Source organism: Rousettus aegyptiacus, unplaced genomic scaffold (genome assembly GCF_014176215.1).
Source record: "Rousettus aegyptiacus isolate mRouAeg1 unplaced genomic scaffold, mRouAeg1.p scaffold_m13_p_3, whole genome shotgun sequence".
NCBI lineage: Eukaryota > Metazoa > Chordata > Mammalia > Chiroptera > Pteropodidae > Rousettus > Rousettus aegyptiacus.
The window spans coordinates 45,309,313-45,327,219 of NW_023416306.1; the positions used below are offsets into that span (position 1 = coordinate 45,309,313).

At 40.9% G+C, this 17,907-nt stretch overlaps 1 protein-coding gene and 1 pseudogene across 3 annotated transcripts in view; both read right to left on the reverse strand.

Moving 5' to 3' along the window:
* TJP2 (tight junction protein 2) overlaps nt 1–14,252 on the reverse strand; it is a 102,106-nt gene extending 87,854 nt beyond the window's left edge. The window contains exon 1 of one of the 3 annotated variants that reach the window (XM_016135539.2): nt 13,794–13,947. The gene's annotated coding sequence lies outside the window, so the exon portion shown is untranslated. Of the gene's footprint in view, nt 1–13,793; nt 13,948–14,011 lie in introns of those variants that run through there. The other 2 variants (XM_016135542.2, XM_016135540.2) reach the window with 2 other exon arrangements.
* On the reverse strand, nt 9,088–9,206 carry LOC118600948 (annotated as a pseudogene).
* Nucleotides 14,253–17,907: the final 3,655 nt, after the last annotated feature.

Below are 17,907 nucleotides of genomic sequence, written 5' to 3' on the forward strand. Positions count from 1 at the left end.
ACATGGAGAGGGCTCATCACTGGTAGTTGAGAAAAACTAGTACCAATGAAAATGTGATGACATCATTTGAGTTTCTGGGCCCAGCTATGCCTAAAGGCCACTGTCATCCCAGGAGATCCCAGGTACACTTTTATTAAAGCTAATAAATTGACTTTTGTGAAATTTAGTTTTAGCTGAGTTTCTGTCACTCTGATGGAGTTCTGACTTATATACCTCCTTGACGTCTTCTTCAAGCAATTTTTTTTCTATTTGATATGCTATAGCAGTCATGCTGTTCCTTGCCTAAATTCATTCATATTTAAGAGGAAGTAAAATAGGAGAAGTCATAGAATAATTCTGATTAACCTAGATATCTACAGTGAGTATCCCAAATGCTTCCCCAACTCCCAAAATCTTGAACTTTCTTCTACAGATTCTCTCTTTCCTCGATCACAAGTTCCTCTTTCTTTTCATTTTTTTTTCTTTTTTAATCTGAATGACCTAAATCAGTGGTTTCTGAAGTGCAGAGCACAGAACAATCTTTGAAGTGTGGGAAGAAAATATTAAACCATCTATTTCCTTTTTTTCTTTTATCCATTACAAATTTAGTTTGAGTATTTATGTCTTTAAATACTCATGTTTATTTTGACAATATATTTCAAATTACACTAAGTTGTATCACTTACAAATTAATGTACTCATATATATTATAGGGTATGCTTAAAAGTAGGAATGTGTGAGCAAAACAGCTTGAAACCCAGTAGCTTAACCCTTTAACTGCTCCCTAAGCCACAATTTCTCCATTCATAAGATGAAAAGGCCAAACAGATGAATGCTAAGTTGTCTTCCAATAACAACAAAAGACTACCAGCTCCCACTTCACTTGGCCTGGTTATACAAATAATCTGACCACAATAAATGGTGAAAACAAGGGATAAACCATTTGGACTTGGAATATTTCATTTCCATAGTATTCATGAATATTACTACCATTGATTGTTCTGCAAACAATTAGTACCAGTTAGTCACAGGAATTCTTTTATGGGCTGAACTTGGTTGGCTACAGCTGCCACCACTGAAAAAAGGTCCAATACAGCCCTCGTTTAATCATACAGGAAGATGTAATTATACTTACACAACAGTCTTTGTTCTAACAAATTATATTTCTAATGACGCATGATAAAAACTACTATACAACCCTCTGAAATAAGAAATGAAGCCTGAGCTAAAAAAAAATATATCCAGTTAAACTCGCCCATTTGGAAGCTGTTTTACTACAGTGAAAGTGACACAGTGCTTTGTAAATGGAATGTTTTAAAGTTCCATTTCTATAGGAATTTTTGGTACATTTAACACACACTCTTACAAAATGATTGCTATCTATGATGAGCTCATACAAAATTAAAAATTGGGTCTTTCACTAGGAAATGTAGTCTGCCTGAACAAATATTTAGAAAAAAATTTGTTTTTCTTCCATAAATAGTTATTCATTCTATTTATGTATTCATTTCTTAAAATCTGTCTTCTTTGTGTGAACTCTCTCATAACAGTACATAAGAAAAATACCAATAAAAAATGTCAAAATACCATATTTAGATACGTACTTATATGGAATTTTCTTTATAACTCTAGAAATTCTTTAGAAATATGCTTTTATTGGGTTAATTCCCTTAGAGGTCTAGAAATTCTTCACAACTGCAACTGATTAAAAGTTATCTATTTAAAAAAATTTTTTAATATACATGATCCAAAATATCCTCTAAGTTAGGATGCATCAAGATATGTTTCTGAATGATTAAAATTGAGCGTAACAGTTCACAGACCAGACTAACATTCCCTTTGAACTGATTATTTCTACTAATTTCTTTTGGAGGAAAACAGTGAGCATTCTTGTTCACTGGGTATTTTAACTGTTACTGTGCTTTACATGTATAAAAATGGAAACTAATTCCACAAACAGGCTGTTTTATAGGGTGTGGTCTGCTTTTCAGGGAGCTGAAAAAAGCCTTACTAAAAGTAGAAGAGTCAGGGAAACAGCTTTTTTTTTTTTTTTTTTTTTTTTTTTTATAGCTCTACTACAAATAAACCAGATGACTTTATGCAGGTCATTTCATTGTCCCCACCCTTAACATCTTCATATATAATATGTATTTTCTTTCATATTTGCTCCTCAGGTGAATCACCAGAAGACTATAAGAAAAACAGGCTACATGATATAAAAGTTATTAAAGAATTCGAGATTAGTTGTGGCTCTTCTAGACTCAACCCCTCAGCCCAACCCAGCCCTCTCTCCTCAGGGTTGTCCTCGGAATGCACTCACTACTGCGGTTAAATGATTCCCTTCAACTAGATATGCACCAAATCTATCATTCCAATCCTGTTCTCCCACCCAATCTAATGGATATCTGAAATAACCCACTGCCCAGCCCCAGCAGCAGCCACCTCTCGCCTTTTCCTGTTTCTTGTATTTTCCTCCTGGTTGTCCTGGCATGTGACCTTGCTCCTGTGGTGCCCAATCATACCAACCCCATGACAGGGGAAGATAGCTGGGGTCAAATAGGAAGACTTGGTTTGAATCCCACCTCTGCTATTTAACGCTTCGTGACCTTGAACAAGTTACTTAACTCTTCTGAACCTATTTCATCATCTGTACAACTGGAATAAGACCACAACACAGGGGTGGTTTTAATAATAAGTAAATGAAGTGATGTGCATGCATTCAATGGATATCATCTTCTCCCTACTTCCTCTCCTCCCGCCTCTCCCATCTGTCCTTCTTTTTCCATTTCTAGTACCTCTTTAAGAATGCTTTCTCAATTCTCACTTCTCTGCAGGTAAAGAACAAGGTGCACTTACAAACTTCGACCCTGCCCTGCAGCTACAACTTTCTTCAACACACAGTGAAAAAATCAGAGAAGCCCAAGTCGGAGGGATTTTGTGGGAAAAATAGAGACTGAAACACAGGCTGGCTGAATGATATAGGGACCCAAGGGCTGGAGGGACGAAACCCTTAAAAAGAGAACATAGGATCTTGGGGCCCAGCTCAGGTGGTACCCACCAACGGAGAAGGTTCTCTCTTACAGTTTTCCCACATTTCTAACTTCTGCTACTAAGTAATTAAAATCACTTCATTGACTGCTCCTCCCAAATAACTTGCACAATAATTCATGGATTCTTTAAGTACCCTCATTCCTAAGAAATAATAAAAAAAAAACTTTCAAAATCCACTCCCTATTACTATTGGTAGAAATAGTGTTTATATAACATTTCTACTGTGAACCTAGAGCTGCAGGATTCTGGCAGGTCTCTTATGTGAGAGTAGATGAGCAATGAGGCATTACACAGAACTTAGGATATTGACAGGAGCTGGGTTTGACCGTTCATGGAGTTTGAGGGACATCCGCAGTCACCTCTGCTCTGCAACTTTAGGAAAGGGACAGAGTCTCTGGAACTTGGTAGAGACGATACCAGGTCTAAAGTCGAGATATAGCAGTCTGCTGCCAGCAGCTGGAGACAGTAGTTCACACAATTCCACATTCCACCTGCTGACACACACCTCCCACTCCCTAGCATTAACTGGGGTGCCACACTACCAGAGAGATTGAAGCTCCACCACTAATTAGCGGCATGACCTTAGACAAGTCACTTAATCGCTTTGCTTCAGTTTCTTCATCTATAAAGTGGGGTTAATAACAGCTCTGACCTTATAGGGTTGTTTTAAAAACTAAATCGGTTATAACATGTAAAGTACTTAGCACATGTGATTGCCAGCATATAATATATATCATATAAATTGAGTGTATATTATTTTCTTTTCTTTGTTAACTAGCTACAGCTTCATTCTTTCCACAAAGCTCTCTCTGGTTGAACCCCCTGATAGTATTATATATTTTGATAACTGTTATCATCATTTAGTTATTCTCAAACATTATAAACTCTAGGAAAAAGAAATAGTAAATTTCCATTTGATGAGTCAGCCCACTATTCCCTAAACATATTTTTCATGAGCAGTTTAGCCATCAGATACATTTGAAATAGCAAAAACACTTCCCTCTGCCTATGATTCGATGTATCACAGTTAAAGGGAAAGGTAAAGAAAATTTCTTGTTAGTGTCAATAAATTTTGATTGACTTCAAAAAATCATGTTTTTACAGGTCTAAATGGTCTAAATTGCAAGTATGATGTCATATTCATCTTTGTATCCCTAGCATTTCTCCTTGCTCAGGAACTAGCATAAGACAAATACCCAATAATACTAGGGTTTACTTTCTAATTAGGAAGCTACAGTGTTTTTGTACAGCAAAGGAAATCATCAACAAAATAAAAAGACAACCAACTAGGAGAAGATATTCACTAATGATACATCTGATAAGTAGTTAATATCCAAATTTATAAAGAACTTATACAACTCAACAACAAAAAAACAACAATCCAATTAAAAAAAGAGCAGAAGACCTGAACAGAGACTTCTCCAAAGAAGAAATACAGATGGCTAATAGACATATGAAAAGATACGCAAAGTCACTAATCATCAGAGGAATGCAAATTAAAACCACAATGAGATATCACCTCACACCTGTCAGAATGGTTATCATCAATGAATCAAAAAACAGCAAGTGTTGGTGAGGAAGTGGAGAAAAGGGAACCCTCATACATTGTTGGTGGGATTGCAATTTGGTACAGTTGCTATGGAAAACAGTATAAAGGGTCCTCAAAAAATTAAAAATGGATATACTCTTTGATCCAGCAATTGCACTTCTGGGTATTTATCCAAAGAAAACCAAAACAATAATTCATAAAGATCTATGCACTCCAATATTCATGGCAGCACAATTTACAACAGCCAAGATATGGAAGCAACCTAAATGCCCATCAACAGATAATTGGATAAAGAAATCATGGTCCATATATACAATGGAATATTACTCAGCCATTAAAAAAATGAAATCCTAACATTTGCAATGACATAGATGGACCTAGAGGTTATTGCGCTGAGTGAAATAAGTTAGACAGAGAAAGATAGATACTATATGATTTCACTTATATGCGGTATCTAAGGAACAAAAAGAACAAATTAATCAAAAATAGACTCACTAATATAGTGGACGATTTGGTGACAGACAGAAGGGAGGGAGGTTGAGAGGCTGGAGAACGGGGTGAAGGGTTAAAGAAGTACAAATTAGTAGTTGATAGTTGGGCATGGGGAGCATGGCAGAGGGAATGCAGTTAGCTAGCATTAATATGATGGCTAAGTGGAGGGCCAGGGGAGGGAAGGAGCAATTGGGGAGATCTAACCAATGTACTATATACTTAAAACTAATTCAAATTAATAAATTTACTTAAAAAAAAAAAGAATTCACAAACTGAAAAAAAAAGAAGCAACAGTGTACAACGGTTAAGACCTTACACTCTTAAAGTAGACTGCCTACATTTGAATCCCAGCTTTACACTTAGTTAGATGTGTGACTTAGGTGAGTCTTTTAACCTCAGGCAGGGAGCCACGTCAGTAGTCCTATAATAGCAACTACTAGTTAAGGTTATATGAGAATTAAATTCAGTGAATATATGCAGTATATAAGCCAATATCTATTGGCCCTGGTTATTATGAACTGAATGTTTGTGTGTTCCCAGAAATTCATATTAAAGTCCTAACCCCTCAGTGTGATGGTATTTGATAGGGAATTAGGCTTAGATTAGATCAGGAGAGCAGGACCCTCATGATGGAATAAAGGTTCTCAAAAGAGGATGTGAGAGATTTCACTCTCTCTCCATGTACATGTACCTAAGAAAGGACATGGAAGCGCACTGAGAAGGCAGCCTTGTGCAAGCCAGGAAGTGGGCCCTCACCAAGAACTGATGATGCCAGCACCTTGATCTCGAATGTCCAGCCACCAGAGCTGTGAGAAAGAAATGTCTGTTGTTTAAGCCACACAGCCTATGATATTTCCTTATGGAGTCTAAGCAGACTAACGTTCTAGAGCCAACTCAGACAGGTCTTTCAGCTCAGTGGGTGCCACCTCCTCAAATAATCTTGGGTTCCTCAACCCCCGTTTTCCATGCTTTCAAGTGAACTACAAAGTATCCATTTAGATCTCCTCACAGTACTACCTTTTGGCATCTCCCGTGCTGTTAACCTTTGATCCACCTATCTAGCTAGGCCCATTTGGAGGAGTACTGGTGTGGCTCCCTGCCTGACCAGTCCCCTCCAGCCTCCAAAAGATAACCGCACACTGCTCAGGGCATCGATATTTGTACTCTCCATTTCTCCCTGTTCCAGCTCCCCTTGCATCTGCTGCTGGACCCGACTTGTGTCATTTCTCAATCTCTAATTATAGATGTGTTACCTGTTTACCACCTGTCTTCCCCTCTAGACTACAAGCTCTGTTCTGAAGGCAGAGACCTATTTTGCTGATATCATATCCATTTTCTGTTGAGTTTTCTAGTCTAACCTAACACTCATTCATTCATTCACTTCTTGTACAACCACTGACTGAGCTGTTCCCATCAAACATTCTGATTGACACTGAACATACAAATGATACCAAACCATTCCTGCCCCCAAGAATCACTTAGTCCAGTGGAACAAGTAACTGCAGCCCAGCATGCTGTCATAGAGATGTGAGTGACCATGGCACAGAGACATGACAAAGGAGAGAGTACAATTTTGTTCGAGGATCTCAGTTTGGGAAAGCCTTCACAGAGAAGGTACTTGACTTACTTCTTCATAATGTGAGTAGATGTTCCTTAGGCTGACAAAAGGATATGAGGCATCAAGGCAGAGGGAAAAGTATCACGAAGAGCCAAAATTGCAAAACAGCCATTATTGTTCTCGGACCAGTAAGCAGAAGAAACTGGAAAGCACAGCCCTCAGTGTACCTATGAGCCCAGGGTGGGAGGGAAGCAGGGGTGCCTTCTGACATTAGGCTCTGCAGAGCTAGGCTATGGTAGGTGCAGTTCCCCGGGCCAACAAACCCTTCCCCTTGCCTAGATGTCATCAAACCATTATTTAGTGAACATGTCCAGTGTGCCGGCCACTGAGATAAGCGTTCTACATGCATTACCTTATTTAGTTCTCACAACAACCTTAAGAAATGGATGTAAATTCTCTCTGTTTCCAGAGGAAGTTCAGGCATCAAGTGACTAAGTTACTTGCCTGGAGCCACACAGGTAATAAGTAGTGATGGTGTGATTCCTACCCAGGGCACAAAATTCAGCCCTCTGACACCCATTAAGCCTCGGTAAGTGCCCTGGGGCCCTTGGTGTGTCCCCATCACAATGAAATGTAATTGCCTCTTTACTTATTTGTCTCCCTGTAGAACTATGGGTCTCATGAGGACAGAGACTTTGCTCTGCTCACCTCTGAATCCCTGGAACCTGGCACAAAGCCTGGCAGGGTATAATACAGCATCAATTGCACATGTTAAGTATGAAAGAATGCATGAATAAATAGGGCTTTGAACTCTGCCAGTGTGTACTCTTGCCCTTTCTTCTCTGTCCCTGTAGTAAAGGAATCCCACTTATCATCCTAAAACCAAGATCTGATTGCAAAACTCAAGTTTACTTTGGCCTTGTCCCTCTTTGGTCAGAGGGAGTAAAGTTCCCGTAGCACCAGCCTCGGAAACTGCAATGACAGACCCCTTCCCCAAGTGCAGGGATGTCTGCCGCCACCTTCACTTTCCACCCGCATCCCCACATGTGCACAAGAGTTAACGTCCTTTGAAAGGCCTTCTTACAAGGTTGGTCCTTGGCTGGAATCTGGGAACTTGAATTTCGGGAAGGTTCTCACCATTCCCAGGACTGACAGGAGTGGCTCACTGTCCCTAAACTGTTTGCACAAACGATGTAGTTTATGCTAACCACCTGCTTTCCTTTGGAGAACCTGAACCTTTTGGTACATGGTGTGCAGAGGATGCCAACGTAGTAAGTCCCCAGAAAAAACCCTGGCACTGAGTCTTTAATAAACTTCCCAGCTGGCAATATTTTACACATGTCACAACTTGTTCCTGTTGGAATTAAGCATAAGCTATGGGACTCCACCGGGAGAGGGTGCTGGAAGCTTGTTACTGGTTTCCTTGGACTTCGCTCACTGTGCCCTTTCCCTTTGCTGACTTTGCTTTGCATCCTTTTACTCTTAGTAATCACAGTGGTGAGTACAACTATATGCTAAGTCCGACTGGTCCTCCTAGAGAATCATCAAAATGGGGCGGTTTCAGGGTTCTTGAAATACTGTCTCTCCACAGAAGCAAGATTGTAAACACTTCCTGTCCAATTCTACCCACTAATCAGAGGAATCACACACCCAGTGCCTGCAGTGGCCAGGTAACATGTTAAAGTGTGCAACTGGCTGAGTGGGGTTGGGGACAACAAGCAAGTCTAAGGCAGGCGGCCGCTCCTCAGCTCCTGACCATTCCAGCAAGTTCCAGGCAGAGCTAGGCAGTTAACAACTGCTGATATTAAAATCCTTTCCCTTTGCTAACAACAGATGCCCCCAAACTATAACACAGAACACCCTGAGGTTGGCTTTGACCTTTTTTCAAAACCCAAGAGAAATGACACATCCTCGGATATAGTGAAGATTCCTTTAAAGTAAAATATACAATAAAATTGGGGGATATTTGTCTCGATTTTGTGAAACCAGTAGGTGGAAAACAGCTCAGTTTCAGCAGTGGGTTGTTGCCCTCTTGGATTCCTCTTCTGTAGCAAACCTGACCTTCATAACATGGATTGTCAGCATCCACTCTCGGAATCGGCTTATACCAAATTATGCTAAGGAGACTAGACACACGGTAGCACAGATATTAAAGCTATTAAGCTGAGCAGGCAAATGCAGAAAAGGAGAGTAAAACTGAAACTTGACGCCTGCTACTTGCACAAAGAACTCTTGGCTTTTGGTTTACAAATCTCACCTTGATTCTATGCTGGTGATAATTAGTAGTGACAGGCAAGAGAAGGGAGAGTGGTCAATTATGAAACCATACATCCATATAACTTGTACATGATTTTTCTTTTATTTAATTTTATTATTTTTATTTTTTTAGGTGAGGCAACCTTTGGTTGACCTCACAGATTGCAAGGACCTTGTCAGCTTACAATCTCTTTATTTTTTATGCCTATTGCACCTGGTGTTCCTAGGTGGTCTCCCATCCAAGTACTAACCAGGCCCGACCCTGCTTAGCTTCTGAGATCAGACGGGATCGGGCTTGTTCAGGGTGGCATGACTGTAGACTGTACATGATTTTTCATAGCAACATTATTCTTAACACCAAAACGTAGAAACAACTCAAATATCTATCAACAGATGAATGGATAAAATGTGGTATACACATATAAAGGAATATTATTTGGCAATATAAAGAATAAAGCATTGATATCTGCTACAATATAAATCTTGAAAACACTATGCTAGGTGAAAGAAGCCAGACTTACAGGACTATATATTGTATAGCGTCATTTATAGGAAATGCCCAGAACGGGAAAATCTATAGACAGAAAGTAGATTAGTAGCTGCTTGAGGATGGGGAGAGTGTGTAGGGGATTAGGAGTTGCTAGCTAAAGGGGAGAAGGAGTTCATGAGGAGTGGTGCTTTTTTTAGGGCAATAAAAAGTCCTAAAATTGATTGTAGTAATGGTTCCACAACTCTGTGAATTTACTCAAAACCAATGAATTGTACACTTTAAATAGGTAAATTGTCTGGTGTATTAATTACATCTCAATACAACTGCTTTTTAAAAAATGGCCTAAAGGTAGAAGAGAATTAAAAACATACTCAGTTAACAAAAAAGTGTTAAGTCCCGCAAAGGTGTGACTTTTCCTGTCTCCTTTGCACTGTAAATTTTTCCCAAATGAAGATAAGAAACAGCTTTTTATTACCATTTGACAATTTACAAATACTTTTACAAATAAGGTCCTTTTGAGTCCTTAATATAATCTTAGAAGGGAATAACTATTCCCCTAATTTTATATTTCCAGGATGCAGCACCTCCAGGTTTATGAGGTTTACTCCCCTCAGTTAGCTGGTCAGGGTAGATGTCAGTTCTTCCACACTTATATCCTATGCCCATCTTAGGGTGCTAAGTAGATACTGTCAGGCAGCTATGCAGAGGTGGCATTGGCTGACAGATCTCAATAAGGAGAATGCCTGTGACTTGATTTTCCTGAGAGCTGGCCCAGCTACACTAATGCTACATTAAAGCCAAGTACAATGTTAAATGGTTACTCATTCATTAGAGGACTTGTGGTTCCATGGAAAGAATTCTTTGCCCTTTTGGAATTTACTTCAGTTTGGGCTCATCTTTTTATTTGCCTCAGGACCTAGTAGTGCATGTGGTAACTGATGTTCCAAAAGGAATTAATGAATACATAGATTCTAGAAGTGAAGGGGAGTTAGCAGGCAGAGATTTCTTATTCTACACGGAACAACCATATAAAGAACCATGGTCTAGAGTAGGAAGACTCAGGTTGGCTTCGGTTTTCTCATCTGTAAAATGGAGAAAAAAAAGAAATACCTTTCTCAACATTATTGTAAAGATTTAAAGAATGTCTGAAAATACTTGATTCACAATATGCACTAAACAAATGTTTGTTGATGCTAAATCAAATAGCCCAACACCTTGATCTCTCCTATGGAGACCAGTGGGTTCTCCTGGGCATTAAGAATTCCAAACCTCAGATCTTGAGAGTGATGATCAATATCAAAAGGTGTTGATTAGATTTTCCAAACCTGAAACAATGACTACCTAATATTAAAAAACTCATGATTAACTTTATTTCATGTTTAATTTAAAATTGTATTCTTTTGTATCTTCAGATTACTTTTTCAATATTTTAGTGTGCGTGTGCGTATATGTTTATTCTACCAGCTCCTAAATCTAACTATATATCAGAATCACCTCGAGGTGTGATTAAATCTACAGATTCCAATGAAAGAGATTCTCACTCAATAGGTTTGAAGTAGTTGGGAGTTTCCATTTTTACCAAACTCTCCAAGTGATTCTCCAAGCATCACTCAATCACTGGTAAAACCATTCACTGGATACTTTCTAATTTTTTCTCATGTGTGGACCACAAAATAGTATTTGTTCACCAAATTAAAAAAACTGAACTGTATTGCAATTTCAGAAGAGAACATAGTGGACAAGGGGGAACCTTTTCTCTTTTGCCTTACTAGAATTAAAGGAAATAACAATCTGAAATTCTGTGAATGCAAGAATCTCCTGAAGTGGGAGAACTTTCTGCCAAATCTTGCCCATTTGAATGATCCTCATTCATCAATTCAAAGAGACTTTTCAAAGGAAGTTGTAAGTTCCTCCCTACAAGCTGATATAGCCTCCTTCTGATCAAAGTCAATACAAGAAAAGTCAAGGGTCTTAGAGAAAAAAAGAATTTGGAAAGAATTTGAAGAATCTGCCACTATCCGGCTATTTATTAACTCTTCCCAATATCCCTGATTGCTTACGTATTCTGAATCATATTCTTGATCTATAACAATGACTTTCTTAGATCATGAATGAAACTATTTTTATTCATTAGTTCACATTATGTTCTCACCAAAACATGTCCTGTAGCCAGAAGCTGGACAATTTTCAGCAGGTACAAGCAGATGATGTTCATTACAATGTTTTCCTAAATTATGCAAACATTTTAACAACTAGAAATGTCATTGGACTATTAGACTCATTTAACATTAAAGCAGAAACAAATAATCTGGAATAGTTTAGAAAATTATTTCAAATTTTTCTGAGGTTTTTCTATGACTTCCTCCTATATATACCAAGAAATAACTTTTTTCTTTTTTAACAACTTTGTTCTTAAGGTTTATTCCAACTACTTTCAAAAGTGAGTTTGAGTCAAAAAAAAAAAAAAAAAAACTAAACCCAATATAAACAGAACATTTAAAATAAAGCCAGTTAAAAGAAGCATAGAGCTTTTATCAGGCATCTCCACTTAGCGCTGTCTGAGCCCTGGGTAGCTCCCTTTCTTTTCAGCCAAATCAAAAAGGAAACTCTCACGGGTTAGGTTTATTCTCTATTAAAAGAAAGCACATGCACTCTAAGAACCTGGAACTAGAGTGCCTTGTCCACCCGGCCAGTGACCAAGGCATTTCCAAATGTTTGTTCATATTCTGCAAACAAGATTTTACTTTTACTTTACATCCCTAAGCAACCTTTTCTGTACTCTACGAAAAGGAAAATAACATTAAGTCTCCAGAAGCTCAGGGGCTGGGGAGAGGGAGGAATGCGTAGATTATTGGGTACAGTTTCTATTTGGATCGATGGAAAAGTTCTGGAAATGGATAATGGTGATGGTTGCACAACACCCAATGTTCTTAATGCCACTGAATTGTATACTTTGAAATGGTTAAAATGGTAAATTTTATGTGTGTATATTTTATCATAATAACAGTAAAAGAATAAAAGTATAGAGAAACAAAAAACAAGTTATTATGCTAACCACATGTCTGAATCTAAGGAGTCTGCCACCCAGGTGGGGAAGGGCTGTGACCTATGAGTCGTAATAAATTTGTCCTAATCTGGCAAAAAGAAGGTTCAAATGTAGGACTGAACGGAAACGCAAAATTACTTTTTTACACTAGATGGAAAACTTAGGCTGGGTCTTCACAAATGTAAATATGCAAATGATTCCCTAGGCAATCTTGATTCAGCAGGTCAGTATGAGACCTGAAATCCTATATTTTTAAGAGTTTTGCAAGTGATGCCACTGCTGGACCCGCTGGACCGTGGGCCTCACTTGAAGCACCAATTCCCCAAGGCACTTGAAAGTAAACAGAATGTCACCCTATCTAGATGTGACCATCTAGAACCAGGCCCTCGCACCAGGAAACACAAAGAGTTGATCTTATCTTTCAAGCGAACTGGTTAAGGACTTAAGTCACCTACCAACCACCATTTGTAAAAATGCGTTGAGAAACCTTGGTGTTAGGCCTGACGGAAGGGGGCTCCCGGAGTACCCACCCACCTAGGGGAGTAGGTAGCTCCAAGGATAGCTGACAGAGAGGCGGTTTCACAGAAAGGGCTCATTCAGACTTCAAAACAGTCTTGAAAATACCCTTCTCAAGCTAGAAGAATGCCTGGAATTCAGTGGCCTTTATCCAACATAAAGATTTCAAACTCAGTTTTGACTGGGTTCCCTATAGAAGAACCTTGCAGTACGGCCCTAGAAAACTGACAACGCCCAGCAGGTTAATAAGCTCAGCCCCTCCCTTACAAATGGGTCAGAAAATGGGGGGAAAAAAGTTCTCCAAGGAGGCACAGATTCCCGCTCTACGGGCTAAGGGGCCTGCTAGCACCTCCGGGACTGTAGTCAAGTTCTCAGGTGCGCGGAGTTTTCAAGCCCCACCGCTGAAACTCAGCTGGCAGCTCAGGCAGCCCTACCTGGTTTCAATTGACCCTCGACCCGCGTAAATCCTAGACACCAGCTCCCGCCCCCTCCAGATAGTACAGCAAACGCTGGCTGTGCCAACAGAAACTCTGCGGCCCTTTAAATCTGGTTAAAGAGAAGCTCGACAGGAAGTGAGACAGTTCCCATACCTCAGGGGAGATGGCGCGAGGCCAGGTAGGAGAAAAAAAGTGGCTCCCAGGTACCTGTAGCTGCCCCAGGTGCTTGTTCGAACTCACTTCCAGACGATTCCTTAAGAGAAACCCATGACGTGCTTTCGTCCCTCAGAGGGAACAGAGAAGCAAGTCAGCTAAGTATCCCCCAGAGGGGGGGAAAATATCAATGTCCAATAACATAAACCCAGAGAAGTGGGGTGGGGAGGTAGCATCAACTCGCATTTATTCGCTGTAGCCCTCACCTCCGTCAGCACGACAGATCCAGGGTGCAAGCGTCCCGGCACACCCCGCAAATCACTCCCTTGCCAAATTCAGGGCAGGAGGGAGGTCTCCTGGCGACGCCTGAGCCCGGGCTGCTGCACCTGGGGCGGCTTTCGTCCGACCGCGCGGCTGGCAGCGCCAGGACGCCGGGCGGGCGCTCCCGGCTGGGGAGGGAGAGGGAGGAGGGTGCAGTACTCGCCTGGAGGCGGGTGGCGGCCGCGATCTGCCGAGTCGGGCTCAGGGTGAGGTTGGCTCTCGGCGGTGCTTGGGCGCGCTCCGCCGCGGCGCCAGCTGCTGGGCCGCTGTCGCCTGCGCTCCCCGCGCGCGTCTCTGGCGGCGCCTCGCGGGATCCAGAGTGCGGGAGGCTGCCCCGGGAATGGGCGGGCGCGAGTGGCCTCTGCGACCGCTCCTGTGTATTATTGTGACTCAATCTATTTCCTGTTTGGAGGTTTAGGAGAAAGAAAAAAAAAAAAATCCAAGGTGGGGCCAGGGGGGAGTTGGGCGGCGGCGAGCCAGAGAAAGGAGTCGCGGAGGGGACGGAGGTGGGCAATGGCTGTCACCTGCTTCCTCGAGAGCCCCGAGAGTGCCAGGTGCGCGAGCCCGGGGCAAGGAGACGCAGCTTATCACTACTTTGAGACGTCAGGAAAGACCGGGGCAGGGGAGTCCTCACACACGCCACCCAGCGGTGGGGCAGAGACTGCGGCCGCTGGGACCGCAGCCAGCGCGTCCAATGCCCAGCTTTTTGCCTTCTCTGCAAAGCCGTGTGGAGCTTTCTTTGCGCCCACGGCCAGGGGAATGCGCTGTGCTTCTTTCTTTATTTGTGACCAGGTCGGCTTTCTAATCCTCTCCTGGGGTATGCGCAAAGAAGTGGGGAACTCTGCCACGCTTCGAAACACCACGGGAGGGATGGTCTTGGCCCATTGTGTGTTTGGTGGTGTTGTGGTCTTTGTTTTGTTGGGGGCGGGATGGGAAGCAGGTTAGGAATTTTGGTGGAAAGTGAACTTTTGTGATCAGCTTCCGTTCTCCTCCCCCACCAACCTCACCCTTAGCCGGGATAGCACAGTCTGAGGCCCCAATCCGGAAATACCGGTTCCTCCCGCTGGGACAATAGGTGAGGGCGGGAGTACTAACCCGAGAGTCTGCTTAGTCACAACCAGAATCCCTGCCTAGCCGGGAGGGCAGAATCTTCCTAGTGCCCAACTGCACCTGGCAAGCAGGTGCTCTTTCCATTTAGTCTTGTTAAATATTCTGGGAAGGTAATGAGGAGTTATTGTTTAACGCGTCTAAAGTTTCAGTTAAGGATGATGAAAAAGTTCTGGAGGTAGTTGGTGGTGTTGAGTGCACAGCAATGTGAATGTACTTAATGCCCCTGAGTTCTATACTTGAAATTGCTTTAAATGGTCGATTTTGTTATGTATATTTTACCACAATAAGAAAAATTCCTGGGAAGGTCATGCCCTCATTTTTTCTGGACAGCTTTGTTTTATGACTGCCAAACCCTCCTTCCCTCCTCCCTGCACAAACCTTTGCCAGGACTAATGGAATGAATAACAGTGCTTCTTAGAAAACTTAAGTTCACTTACTTTAGACTTCTGGGGGTACCTGTCAGCAAGTTATTCCCAGAAGTGAGAAGATTGAGCCTAAAACGTAGTACAATTTTTTTTTTAAATGATGAACAGTGGTTTGTCAGAAACAAAGATAACAAAGCAAGATGAATAAAGGTGTATATGGAATGCCACTGTTTAAGAAAGGAGAAACACAAATATACATGCATTTGCTTGTTTTTTTAATGAAAGGATACTAGGATAGAAGCTTGACTTCTCTGACTATATCTTGTTTTGTAGATTTGACTTTGGAAAGATGTCAGTTTTACCTAATTATTTTAAAAATCAAAAATTTAAAAAGCAAAATGTAACAAATGTAGATATCAACTTTATGGCTTAATCATGTAAAGGAAAATTGTCAGGTGACTTTAAAGTATGATTATTTGACTCTACATCCCTTAGTTATATACCCTAAGGATGAAGAGAATGTTTTAAAAAACTGCTTTTCAATAATTATAATATTAAGTAATTATGTTAATGTTCTTAACAGTCAAGATTTGTCAGTATTAAAGATAAATATAAAATCAAAGAAGTTAAGCAGTATTAAATTTGAATTGAAATGATCATTTAGAACTCATGATACATTTTTTCTTTAAAAAAAAATTCAAGGTCTGTTTCCCTCAAAATACCTCCCGTGGCCTCTATCTAGCTTCATGCGGGAATAACACCTGAAATAGCCTCATCTTCTACCTCCCACCCTAGCGCTTCTTTGTTAAAGGCAGTGTGGGGATCCATGGAAGCTAGGTGCCCATGCATACGCCACCCTGAAGGGTGGGTGAATTAATGTTTCACCGTCTTACTTACACCAGTGGGGGATAGAAACTGGTAAATATTCCTCCTTTTTTCCCCAGGGTAGACGATCATGAAACTCAGTCTATATCACTTCTCAGAAATCAAGTCACACAGAATCAACCAATCAGATGCCTGAAGCAGCCTACTGAGTGAGGCTCCCTTGAATTGCTCTCTCTGCTTTCCAGTCCCTCACTTCTTTCCCTAGGACCATGCTCCCTAATAAAACTCATGTCTCAAGGTTCTGCTTCCTGGGAAACCCAGCCTAAGACATATACAAACTGTATCTCAGGATAACTAAATAGTTGGTGAGAAAATTATTTTAGCCTATAAATAATGACAAACTTTGAATATCAGCATTTTCCAAAACCCTAATAAAATAATGGATCAAGGCAGTGGTTATCAATGGCCACTAACATCACAGAAAACATTGCCAGACACTATGTGCCATCTGATGGAAATACACACCACAAATGACACATTCTTGCCAAAAAAAAAGCAACCCCGAGTCTGATCAAGCTTCTAGATCCATCTGCCAATTTATAGGAACTACTTGAATAAAGGAATGTGAAACAATACTACTATTGGGTCACGATGAACAAAATCCAGAATGTGGGAAACTCGAAAAGACAAATGACCCACTCTCCCCTACAAGTAGCAAGGCATTAAAAATGATGGGGGAGAAACCTGCAGATTAAAAAAAGACTTAAGTAATGTCAGTGAAATGCAATATGTATTTCTTGTTTGGGTCCTGATTCAAGCCAACCACTAAAAAATGATGAGATATTCGGGGAAACTTGTTATTCCCTAAGTTAGTAAAAAATTGGGAAAAATTTTTGAATGTTTTCATCCATGCCACTGATTTAATCTAGTACATGGAGTTGCTACTACATGTGTTTGGGTGGCATATTTATTTTATGTATACACGCCACAAAATAAAACACCTGTTTAATTACTTTCTGTATCCAAAATGAACATTTCGACAAAGACTTGAATTTTGAATTTTCTTTGAATATATACAGGTAGGAACAAAGGGACTCTGGCTGGCATCTCTGGTAACTGACATGATCTTTGTTTTCCCCACCCACTCCTTTCATTCTGGGTACATGCTGTATGTATTCCCTTGTCTGTGCTTTTCTGCAACCAGCAGAACAGCAATTTCAGTAACTAATAAACATTTCCACTCTGAAGAATAAAAAGACTCCTCCATGGGGCACAGGGGCAGTGCCGTGAAAAAATGGGGCAAGAACTCTGGGTTCTGACTTAGAGCTCAGCAGAGGTTCCCTCCCTGCCACTGGCACCAAGGCAGTCCCATAGAAACCATCTTGCCTTCCTGGAAGACAAAGCCCTATTCTGTGGCCTCTTGTGACTGGGAGCTCTTGTGTTCCAAGGTTCTGAAAGTGCTACTGTGCTTCACCTGCAGGCCGGGACAGACAAGTTGGGAAAAGGGTCAAATCACAGTCTAAAGTGGGGCGCTTGCCTTGATAAGACAGGTGATTTCTTAACTGACAGTAGGTACACCACAGAGCTCCAGAAAGAGCCTTGTTCCTAGTCTTGACTTTGCTACTGCTGCCTGTGTCATCCTGAGTTTTGCATTTAACTTCTGAGTCTCAACTTCAGTTTCCTCACTCTTTGACTCAGCAACTCCATTTATAGGTATCTATTCCCTAACCCCAATACTCACACAAGAATTGAAAGAAGT